Genomic DNA, 13,972 nt, shown 5'->3' with positions numbered 1-13,972 from the left:
GCTCCATGGAAGGAGTACCACATTTCTGTCTACGAATGGCCCTCTTGACAATATCTAATTTCCCATTGGCAACACGAACTTCCACCGACATTGCCGTAAGGCATCAGCAACTGTCCTGGTCGCCCTCGATTTGTCACGACATTGTCTTTAATGGCTAAACGTATCTTTGCCGCTTTTACACTATTGATGTCACTTTCGGGGCTGTGAGCAGTTGACGAAACGACTCTTTGCATATGATGATCTGTTGCAATGGCAACTTTACATGACTGAGCTCGTCTCTGAGAACATTCCCATCGTATTGTTGTTTTGTTTGTACCTTTCTTTGTAAACATATACAACCATCTACACATTTGGCAGTACGTATAATCTCCATGATGAACAAATTGTTACTGATTACACATAGTTTCAGACCTCCTAATATACAACAAATATTAATTATGAGTGCCTTACCAACATGTTGCTCTGTGTTGTAATTATTTCAAGTTTAGGAATGATTAAAGTCAAAGAAACAATATAAAAACAAATCGATAACTATGTAAAAATTGACATTTCACTGTTGACACACATGAAGCCATTAATGATATATTTCTCTTCAGGGGAATGCAACATCAATGAAAAACCTGCCTAAACACCTGCCAAACAGCTTACTGTTTATGCAACAGTTCAAGCAGTTGATGTATAAACCGGGGTTGTTAACATTGCAGAAGCCAGGTGACTGAAGCTATTTATACATATATGTATATATATTACACTTAATTAAATTAATATATACATTGCTAGAAACACATATTGAAATTTTAAGGAAAAAAAATAGAAAAATATCATTTTTTATGAAGGGGCATTTGTCCACTTTTTGAATAGTGTGAAGGGGTTTTTGTCCTTGGGGCTAATGTCCGGGGGGAGGCTGATATCCAGGGGGGGAGGCTTTTGTCCGTACCCCATAAATATGATAGCCATCATAAATGCATCCCTGGGGAGACTATAAAATATCAAGGGGGGAATACGTTAACCACCATAAATGTATCCGAGGGAGACTATAAGATATCAGGGGGCATACAAACATGTCTTTATTGATTGATACTGATTTGGTTTAATTTTGAAGTTAGGTTTTGGAATTATTCAGAATCCAAAATAATTTTAGATATTGAAATTATTGGGCTTTTCCACAAAAATACACGCTTGGGTTATAGGATAAAGTATTTAATGTTGTAAAAATCAAATTTTATTTTGATATGGTTAGCCTTTTAAAATTTGACTAATATCTTGGTTTTAAATAAAAGAAACATGGATTGCAAGTTATAATGAAACATTTTGATTTGATATCTTATATTTTTTTCTAATCGGTACATGTTTAAAATAAACTTATAAGTACTTCCTTAGGACACTATCTTCCCATGGGATCACTTTTGTAATAGTCAGCAATTTGCCGATGGCTTTCGGCATCAAAGTCGATGGATTAAAAGCACAACATTGAATGATGCAGTAAAACTAGTTCCGGGTAATTATGCAGAATTCATTTTGGCTGTTCCAGCAATCCTAATATCTTTCTGTCTGCCTCCCAGTCTGTCCTGATACTGTTAAAATAACATCACGTCCCCTTACCAATTGTATTAGGTAATATACAGATGAAGGTTTGGTTTATTTTGATTAATGTCCTATTAACAGTCAGGGACATTTAAGGGCGTGCCAGGTTTTGGAGGTGGAGGGATGAAGGTAACATATCACTGCGAGTGGAGGATATATTATCAGGATTACAAACAATTATATCTTTTGTGGTTTTTTTGTTTTAGTAAGTTGTGTTAAAATTTATATAATTTGTGACATTCTTTTAAGTATTAATTATTTAACTTGATATTATACCTTCTGCAATAAATACTTTATTTTATGGATAAATCAATTAAGTTTACATTCAAGGAATGTATAGATAAATTGGAATTAAGAAAAAATATTTTTATTTGAATATACCGTATTTATTTTTGTAAATCTAAAACGACAAATTTGTATTAATATTAATTAGTAATTGGTAATTTTTACAGCTGTTACATATTAAGATACGAATTGTTAAGTCATTTATCCATTTACATTTAATTTGAAGTATGTCATGTTATTTGGATGGATTACTTTTAAATCTATCTGCTTTCAATATACATGGACGCACCAAGTCACAGTTAGCAACAGAGTAGTGTTATAACATCAGCAGATCTAGACTGGTAATCGCGATATGCATGTAGATCATATACAAACTACAAATCATTAATAGATTACCAGATGATACAAAATGTTTCCAGATACTTCACTTTGTGGCTTGTCAAGAAATAATCACCATAATGTGCCTTGTGGTAGACAGGTAAACTCTACACCAATTAGCTTCTACCTGGACCATCAGTCAGGTGTGACCCCAGCCTACTGTTATGCCAGACCAGGTAACTAATTACTACCTTTACAATTACATTGACACCTGTGTGTTTGTGTATATGGTCAATTTCCTAGCTGTCTAAGTCATATTTTCCCGATATATTTACAAATAAAACACCAAGTCAAGAGGAGATACAAATACTATAGGGGAATACGTTTTTGATGACCAGAAAAAGTATTCAAATACTATTTTCTGTTAAGTAACTCCACGTTTACCAGAAAATCTATCTGTGGAGATGTTTTGTTGTAGTTATAGTGAAGACCACTGTCGATACAGTGTGGCTGGCACGACAGGTAGTGTAATAACGACAAACCGTTACCATGACAACAGTCCTGTATGGCAGGCACTGTTAATGGTCTCATCTGTGTCTTCCTGTGTTGAGAACACGACATGAATTTCCCCCCACGAAGAACATCTGCAGTATTAAGCAGCTATACAGGGCGACGTGTACTATTGGTACTATCGTAACGATAGATGACATGGTCTATCTACAACATAGTGCCGGGATTTAATACTCATTACATATACCGGTGTCGTAAAAGAATTCCATCGAGATCATCATATCGGCACGATGAGAGTCAAATCTGGAATTCCAGGTATATTTCAATACGTTCGGAGCAAACACACAGGTAAGCTTATAAATATTCTCAAATATTACATTTATTTTCAATTAAATTCATTAAAATTTGTATTACCTCTATTGAATACGAACAAATGAAAATAACAAGATGATGTATACAAAACATTTAATCAAACTGGATAGAGGCCTATCTTCCTCGGTTATAATGTTGGTTTTATAAATAAACAGATCAGAAGTATTTCTGCAATCTGGAACTTGTATCTACACGACCGGTTAATGGGTGAAGGGGAAAAGAAATGAAATTCATTATCAGCTGAATTAAGGAGTGTTGTACAGTTGTCATGACATGTTATGCTATCAAAATACGAATTCACGTTTCATAAGAAAAAGCCAGAATAAAGCCGAAATAGCTAAACCACATAGACTGTAACACATTCCCAGGTACCTTTGGGCGTGATTGTAGTGATTTAATGGAGACACAACACCGTTTCCCCATGTCTAATCTCTTGATATGATTTATAACAATTTTATATTTTATATGACTTAATGTAGCAAGTAATCTATCTATACGCCACATTAATTCACACGCTATTTATACACCACATTGAATCACAACCTTTTTATACACCACATTGAGTCACAACCTTTTATACACCACATTGAGTCACAAACTTTTTATACACCACATTGAGTCACAACCTTTTTATACACCACATTGAGTCACAACCTTTTATACACCACATTGAGTCACAACCTTTTTATACACCACATTGAGTCACAACCTTTTATACACCACATTGAGTCACAACCTTTTTATACACCACATTGCGTCACAGCCTTTTTATACACCACATTGCGTCACAGCCTTTTTATACGCCACATTGAGTCACAACCTTTTTATACACCACATTGAGTCACAACCTTTTATACACCACATTGAGTCACAACCTTTTTATACACCACATTGAGTCACAACCTTTTATACACCACATTGAGTCACAACCTTTTTATACGCCACATTGAGTCACAACCTTTTTATACACCACATTGAGTCACAACCTTTTATACACCACATTGAGTCACAACCTTTTATACACCACATTGAGTCACAACCTTTTTATACACCACATTGAGTCACAACCTTTATATATACCACATTGAGTCACAACCTATTTGTACACCACATTGAGTCACAACCTTTTTATACACCACATTGAGTCACAACCTTTTTATACACCACATTGAGTCACAACCTTTTTATACACCACATTGAGTCACAACCTATTTGTACACCACATTGAGTCACAACCTTTTTATACACCACATTGAGTCACAACCTTTTTATACACCACATTGAGTCACAACCTTTTTATACGCCACATTGAGTCACAACCTTTTTATACACCACATTGAGTCACAACATTTTTATACACCACATTGAGTCACAACCTTTTTATACACCACATTGAGTCACAACCTATTTGTACACCACATTGAGTAACAACCTTTTTATACACCACATTGCGTCACAGCCTTTTTATACACCACATTGCGTCACAGCCTTTTTATACACCACATTGAGTCACAACCTTTTTATACACCGCATTGATTCACAACCTTTTTATACACCACATTGAGTCACAACCTTTTTATACGCCACATTGAGTCACAACCTATTTATACACCACATTGAGTCACAACCTTTTATACACCACATTGAGTCACAACCTTTTTATACACCACATTGAGTCACAACCTTTTTATACACCACATTGAGTCACAACCTTTATATATACCAAATTGAGTCACAACCTATTTGTACACCACATTGAGTCACAACCTTTTTATACACCACATTGAGTCACAACCTTTTTATACACCACATTGAGTCACAACCTTTTTATACACCACATTGAGTCACAACATGTTTATACACCACATTGAGTCACAACCATGTTATACACCACATTGAGTCACAACCTTTTTATACGCCACATTGAGTCACAACCTATTGATACACCACATTGAGTCACAACCTTTTTAGACGCCACATTGAGTCACAATCTTTTTATACACCACATTGAGTCACAACCTATTTATACACCACATTGAGTCACATGCTATTTATACACCACATTGAGTCACAACCTTTTTATACACCACATTGAGTCACAACCTTTTTATACACCACATTGAGTAACAACCTTTTTATACACCACATTGAGTCACAACCTTTTTATACACCACATTGAGTCACAACCTTTTTATACACCACATTGAGTCACAGCCTTTTTATACACCACATTGAGTCACAACCTTGTTAAACACCACATTGAGTCACAACCTTTATATATACCACATTGAGTCACAACCTTTTTATACACCACATCGAGTCACAACCTATTTATACACCACATTGAGTCACAACCTTTTGATACACCACATTGAGTCACAACCTTTTGATACACCACATTGAGTCACAACCTTTTTATACACCACATTGAGTCACAACCTCTATATATACCACATTGAGTCACAACCTATTTGTACACCACATTGAGTCACAACCTTTTTATACACCACATTGAGTCACAACCTTTTTATACACCACATTGAGTCACAACCTTTTTGTACACCACATTGAGTAACAACCTTTTTATACACCACATTGAGTCACAACCTTTTTATACACCACATTGAGTCACAACCTTGTTATACACCACATTGAGTCACAACCTTTTTATACGCCACATTGAGTCACAACCTATTTATACACCACATTGAGTCACAACCTTTTTATACGCCACATTGAGTCACAACCTTTTTATACACCACATTGAGTCACAACCTATTTATACACCACATTGAGTCACAACCTTTTTATACACCACATTGAGTCACAACCTTTTTATACACCACATTGAGTCACAACCTTGTTATACACCACATTGAGTCACAACCTTTTTATACGCCACATTGAGTCACAACCTATTTATACACCACATTGAGTCACAACCTTTTTATACGCCACATTGAGTCACAACCTTTTTATACACCACATTGAGTCACAACCTATTTATACACCACATTGAGTCACAACCTTTTTATACACCACATTGAGTCACAACCTTTTTATACACCACATTGAGTCACAACCTTGTTATACACCACATTGAGTAACAACCTTTTTATACACCACATTGAGTCACAACCTTTTTATACACCACATTGAGTCACAACCTTTTTAAACACCACATTGAGTCACAGCCTTTTTATACACCACATTGAGTCACAACCTTGTTATACACCACATTGAGTCACAACCTTTTTATACACCACATTGAGTCACAACCTTTTTATGCACCACATTGAGTCACAACCTTTTTATACACCACATTGAGTCACTACCTTTTTATACACCACATTGAGTCACAACCTTTTTATACGCCACATTGAGTCACAACCTTTTTATACACCACATTGAGTCACAACCTTTTTATACACCACATTGAGTCACAACCTTTTTATACACCACATTGAGTCACAACCTTTTTATACACCACATTGAGTCACAACCTTTTTATACACCACATTGAGTCACAACCTTTTTATACACCACATTAAGTCAGACTATTGATGTACCAAATTACGCCACATACTATTTATAAACCACATTGAGTCACATGCTATTTATATACCACATTGAATCATACTATTTATATACCACATTAAATCATACTATTTATATACCACATTGAGTCACATACTATTTATATACCACATTAAATCATACTATTTATATACCACATTAAATCACAGACTATTTATATACCACATTGAGGCGCAGACTATTTATATACCACATTAAATCACATACTATTTTTATACCACATTAAATCACATACTATTTATATACCACATTGTCACACTATTTATATACCACATTGTCACACTATTTATACCACATTGAGTCACAGACTATTTATATACCACATTAAATCACATACTATTTATATACCACATTGTCACACTATTTATATACCACATTGTCACACTATTTATATACCACATTGAGTCACAGACTATTTATATACCACATTAAATCACATACTATTTATATACCACATTACGTCACACTATTTATATACCACATTACGTCACAGACTATTTATATACCACATTAAATCATACTGTTTATATACCACATTAAATCACACTATTTATATACCACATTAAGTCACACTATTTATATACCACATTAAGTCACACTATTTATATACCACATTAAGTCAGACTGTTTATATACCACATTAAGTCAGACTATTTATATACCACATTAAGTCACAGACTATTCATCTACCACATTAAGTCACATACTATTTATATGCCACATTAAGTCAGACTATTTATATACCACATTAGGTCAGACTAGTTATATACCACATTACGTTACAGACTATTTATATACCACATTAAGTCACAGACTATTTATATATCACATTTCGTCACAGACTATTTATATACCACATTAAGTCACAGACTATTTATATACCACATTAAGTCACAGACTAGTTATATACCACATTGAGTCACAGACTATTTATATACCACATTAAGTCACAGACTATTTATATACCACATTACGTTACAGACTATTTATATACCACATTAAGTCACAGACTATTTATATACCACATTAAGTCACAGACTATTTATATACCACATTAAGTAATACTATTTATATGCCACATTAAGTCAGACTATTTATATACCACATTAAGTCACAGACTATTTATATACCACATTAAGTCACAGACTATTCATCTACCACATTAAGTCACAGACTATTTATATACCACATTACGTTACAGACTATTTATATACCACATTAAGTCACAGACTATTTATATATCACATTTCGTCACAGACTATTTATATACCACATTAAGTCACAGACTATTTATATACCACATTAAGTCACAGACTAGTTATATACCACATTGAGTCACAGACTATTCATATACCACATTAAGTCACAGACTATTTATATACCACATTACGTTACAGACTATTTATATACCACATTAAGTCACAGACTATTTATATACCACATTAAGTAATACTATTTATATACCACATTACGTCACAGACTATTTATATACCACATTAAGTCACAGACTATTTATATACCACATTGAGTCACAGACTATTTATATATCACATTTCGTCACAGACTATTTATATACCACATTAAGTCACAGACTATTTATATACCACATTAAGTCACAGACTAGTTATATACCACATTGAGTCACAGACTATTTATATACCACATTAAGTCACAGACTATTTATATACCACATTACGTTACAGACTATTTATATACCACATTAAGTCACAGACTATTTATATACCACATTAAGTCACAGACTATTTATATACCACATTAAGTAATACTATTTATATGCCACATTAAGTCAGACTATTTATATACCACATTAAGTCACAGACTATTTATATACCACATTAAGTCACAGACTATTTATATACCACATTAAGTCACAGACTATTTATATACCACATTACGTTACAGACTATTTATATACCACATTAAGTCACAGACTATTTATATATCACATTTCGTCACAGACTATTTATATACCACATTAAGTCACAGACTATTTATATACCACATTAAGTCACAGACTAGTTATATACCACATTGAGTCACAGACTATTCATATACCACATTAAGTCACAGACTATTTATATACCACATTACGTTACAGACTATTTATATACCACATTAAGTCACAGACTATTTATATACCACATTAAATCATACTATTTATATACCACATTACGTCACAGACTATTTATATACCACATTAAGTCACAGACTATTTATATACCACATTGAGTCACATACTATTTATATACCACATTACGTCACAGACTATTTATATACCACATTAAGTCACAGACTAGTTATATACCACATTAAGTCACAGACTATTTATATACCACATTGAGTCACAGACTATTTATATACCACATTGAGTCACAGACTATTTATATACCACATTAAGTCACAGACTATTTATATACCACATTAAGTCACAGACTATTTATATACCACATTACGTCACAGACTATTTATATACCACATTAAGTCATACTATTTATATACCACATTAAGTCACAGACTATTTATATACCACATTAAATCATACTATTTATATACCACATTAAATCAGACTATTCATATACCACATTAAATCACACTATTTATATACCACATTAAATCATACTATTTATATACCACATTGAGTCGCAGACTATTTATATACCACATTAAGTCACATACTATTTATATACCACATTAAATCACAGACTATTTATATACCACATTAAATCATACTATTTATATACCACATTAAATCATACTATTTATATACCACATTAAATCATACTATTTATATACCACATTAATTCACACGCTATTTATATACCACATTAAGTCACATACTATTTATATACTACATTACGTCACAGACTATTTATATACCACATTAAGTAATACTATTTATATACCACATTAAATCATACTATTTATATACCACATTAAATCCTACTATTTATATACCACATTAAATCATACTATTTATATACCACATTACGTCACAGACTATTTATATACCACATTAAGTCACATACTATTTATATACCACATTAAATCACAGACTATTTATATACCACATTTAATCATACTATTTATATACCACATTAAGTCACACTATTTATATACCACATTACGTCACAGACTATTTATATACAATATATATCATGCGGGAGGTCTAACAGTTGATGGAAACCAGGCGAAAACTCACGTGGTTGACAGGTAATCCTCTTACCTTTTACGCCCGATCAGTAAATAGAATCCTGGTTTTCTAAGTGAAAGGCTAGAGTGTGCTAACATATTTCCAACCATTTAAAATAGAAATATCAAATGTCAAAAGTAAAAAAGTTTGCGAGGATTCACCTGTACTATTGTCTATATTACAGAAACATTTGTTTACATACTATTGGGGAAACGATAGTTGGAGACTTACTTATGCTTATTAAAACTAGTAGATGTTTACTGTACTAACATGCAATGTCAAACTACCGATTAAACACAGCTGGTGAGAAAATGGAATTCACAACCATTGTTGTCGAAAATCGATTTGAGATGAATTTCATTTGTTGTTTAACTATAATGACCGACATATTATCATTATCCAGAAGCTATTTTGAATGACCTAGAAATCTTTAAAGTTAAGTATTTTGTAGTTGATGATGAATTTGTCTCACTTTTTAAAATCATCCAGATTAGTTTTCGTTCCGATTAGCAACACTATTTACATATCTCCCTTCTTCAGCTTAGTAAACTCTAACTGCGAATAAATAAGCGTATATGCAGTGAAAAAGACTCAGCAAATTAACTAAGCGCGGGAATCGGTAACATATAATTCATGACGACATCTACTTGTGACGTTAGGAAACGTCAACTAGACGGCGCAATTGAGTGTTTTGTCAAAACCTAGGCTGAATATTGTGGAGCGTACAGCTCTTAGAATGTTCTTAAAAAGCTGCATGGAATTCTCAAATTTCCCAATATTAGGATAAATAATGTGATTGACATACAGTTTTTGCAATGAACTTCACATATTGTGGTCGATTTCATACACACACGAGGCTTGGCAAAGTTTTAATTCAACAAGACATCACACACATTTACCATTCCGTTTCCAGTTCTAAAATAGGAATATCAGTATTATTATTATGTATGTTAGTGATACTGCAAAAACAATTATTCAATCAGCTTGTTGTCAACTATTAAACGTCCCGATGTTGAATCAACTAAAGTAGGCTACTACGAAGTCTCTAAAGTAGGCTACTACGAAGTCTCTAAAGTAGGCTACTACGAAGTCTCTAAAGTAGGCTACTACGAAGTCTCTAAAGTAGGCTACTACGAAGTCTCTAAATTTCCAATTAATCTCTGCTTCAGTCACCCGTTATTTTTAGGATCAGACGTATGATAAAAATCAATATCAACAGTTTTATAGAAGGATTGTCTAGCATGTTTTTCAAGTTATTAACTTTTGATTTTTAATATAAATATCTCCCGTGAATCCTTAGAATGCTCGGCTATTTTCGTACTCTATCGCATAATTTCATATGTTTTCTCGTTCTGAATTTGCCCATTGTTTATCATTCGGTCTTACAGTAATATGTGTATGTGGTATTGAATTGTAAAACGTTCACTAGCCGAATCAACAGAGGTCCGTGTAGCTAAGATAGTATTCAAGTCATATTCCTGGATTATGTGATGAAGTAATACATGGTCACCTAAGTTTGATAAACGACAGGACATCATGTATGACACACAATATCAGTGGCCAGTAAAGAGTTTTGGGTAGCTATGACGGAGGAGTCGGTACAAAACAAAGCTTCTGGTACTAAAATTGGATCAAGTAAAGTCACCATTAAGGTCTTCTATGAAAATACTTTTTAAAGATAATTCTACATCATCGTCCATTGGAAATCTACGATTATACCATAATTGAGAGTGATAAACATAATTAAATAGGGTCCCGATTATTGATATTTGTATATATGTTAATATGGTGACTGTATTCTGTAATTTACAGTGATTCGGTCAGTTAAGGAATACGACTCCAGGTGTACCTGGATACCCGGTAAAACTAATTAAAAATGATTGTCAGTTACTTGTAAACATTAAGCCACATAAACCACCAAAACAAAAATAAAGCAACTTCACAAGCTATGAAGCCATAAAAACGGCTTTAATTTCTAACAATAATATATTATGTAATTGTTAACCATTTTGTGATATCTACAGACATACGTTATTGTATAACAAAGCTAGATTTTGTGTTAAAGTCATTCTTCCATCAACCACAACAAAGGTTATGAATGTAATAATAGCCATTGAACTATTACCAGACGTTAGTATACAGCCGATATGATTACTATTTCGGGGACTGTTGGATAGAATGTCGCCCGTTTTCATGTCGCCCTTTGACTAATTATATATATTTTATTGCCAATTAGATTGAGACAAATGATAAGGCACAAGTATGTTTCAACTTGTGGACGTCTTCTCACATCAAACAAACACAATGAGATAGGCATAACACATGAAGTAGACAAAGAATATTTAACATAGACACAGGATGGCAAGAAACAGTTCAAGAATACATATCAAAATATATTGCTAGATTTGATTTAGTTTGGCACACTTCGGAACACAAGAGAGTTTAAGTCTACAGAAGGTGAAAGAAGATCATTTGAATAGTCCGGCGATTATCTATTACGCATTTGATATGAAAGCTTTTGTTTTTGACGATTTGAAAGAATATTTAAACCAGTTTTAAAATGTAGATCTTCTATACGCGCATACGAGGGAAGGCCTGTTATGATACGGGCAGCTTCCCTTTGAGCTTTCTCTAAAATACAGTTTCAAATATAGTACAACCATCCAATACTTCATACGCATATTCTAAAACCGGCAAGATTAAAGATTTATAATTTTTAAAAGGACTATTTCGATTTAGCAAAAATTTCAATCTTCTTAATACATTTATTATCTTCATAACAGAACTGTTTATGCATTTATATGATCGCCCCAAACGGCGCTGGCATTAAAATAAATTTCAAGATGCCTATGGCTATCCGAAAAAATATATCTTTTCCATCAAATTTCAACTCTAAATCTTCATCTATTTGTTTTGTCTTGGTTAAAAGTTACCATCCACGGTTTAGACCATAGGTTTAAAGATTCAAGATTCCTTTTTAAGACAGTTTTAATTCAAAGACATGATGAGGAAGACATTAATAGAGACATATCATCAGCAAAAAGACAAGCAGCTGAACCATGGACATCAGCAATATCATTAATGTAAATTAAAAACAAAAGTAGGTCACGAATGGAACTTTGGCCTAAGGAACCCCTTTTAAATTCAAACCTTAATGTGAATAAGAATTATTTCAAGATACGTGTTGACGTCTGCCAGGTATATGTCCACATCACCACAAATTCTATAGGATTTTAGCTTCACCATTAAACCTACTTTTATGCCAAAGATGATAAAAAAGGCCTTTGAAATATCACATACATTTTTCTTTTCTTCAACGGAAATTATAAATGTTGTGATAAATTTCAGCTGATATACTGTTGAATTGGCATACATTAAGCCATCTGTAATCCAAAGTGTATTCATATCGATTGATACAAGCATCTGCTAACAATTCAATGCTGAAATAAACATAATAATATGTAAACATTTTTTTTTTTTTAATATTGATATTTAAATAACTGACCTGTGTTTGAAGTATAAAGAAACACTGTCGTTATACCATCTTTCTTTATAGATGGGAAATATTAGCTTTGAAACCTGGACGCCCTTTGCCATGGAAACTCTTGTTTTCATATTAATAACTCTATATATTTGTCACAGGATAACAGAAATACGATCACCCCACACTGGTGTACGTGATCATAAAGGAGCGCCAACATAATTCCTCGTTGATGGATTAGCAGCAATAACAAATTAAGGTCGTGAAAAAAACTGTTTATGGAAGAGGTGATCGATGGTGTATTTATATTGAGGATCGGAAATTCTGTAATATGGCAGGTTTATCAATGTCATCATATACGTATTTAATATCAGTGTAAAAAGTCTGGCGATATATAGTTAATTTAGTAATATTCAAGCAGAAGTGAAAATTCTAATGAATATCAGATTAATGGAATTCTAATAAATAGTCAATACTCCAGAATTTGTATTTTGAATAGCCTAATAATTATTATTATGATATTTTATTCAATGTTTTACCGTCGACTTCGCAAAATGTTCTCTATTGATTAATTCATCTTTATTTACATTATTTATTTAATTATTTCAGATGTT

Source organism: Pecten maximus, chromosome 18, assembly GCF_902652985.1.
Source record: "Pecten maximus chromosome 18, xPecMax1.1, whole genome shotgun sequence".
Lineage (NCBI taxonomy): Eukaryota > Metazoa > Mollusca > Bivalvia > Pectinida > Pectinidae > Pecten > Pecten maximus.
This window is presented reverse-complemented; position numbering follows the sequence as displayed.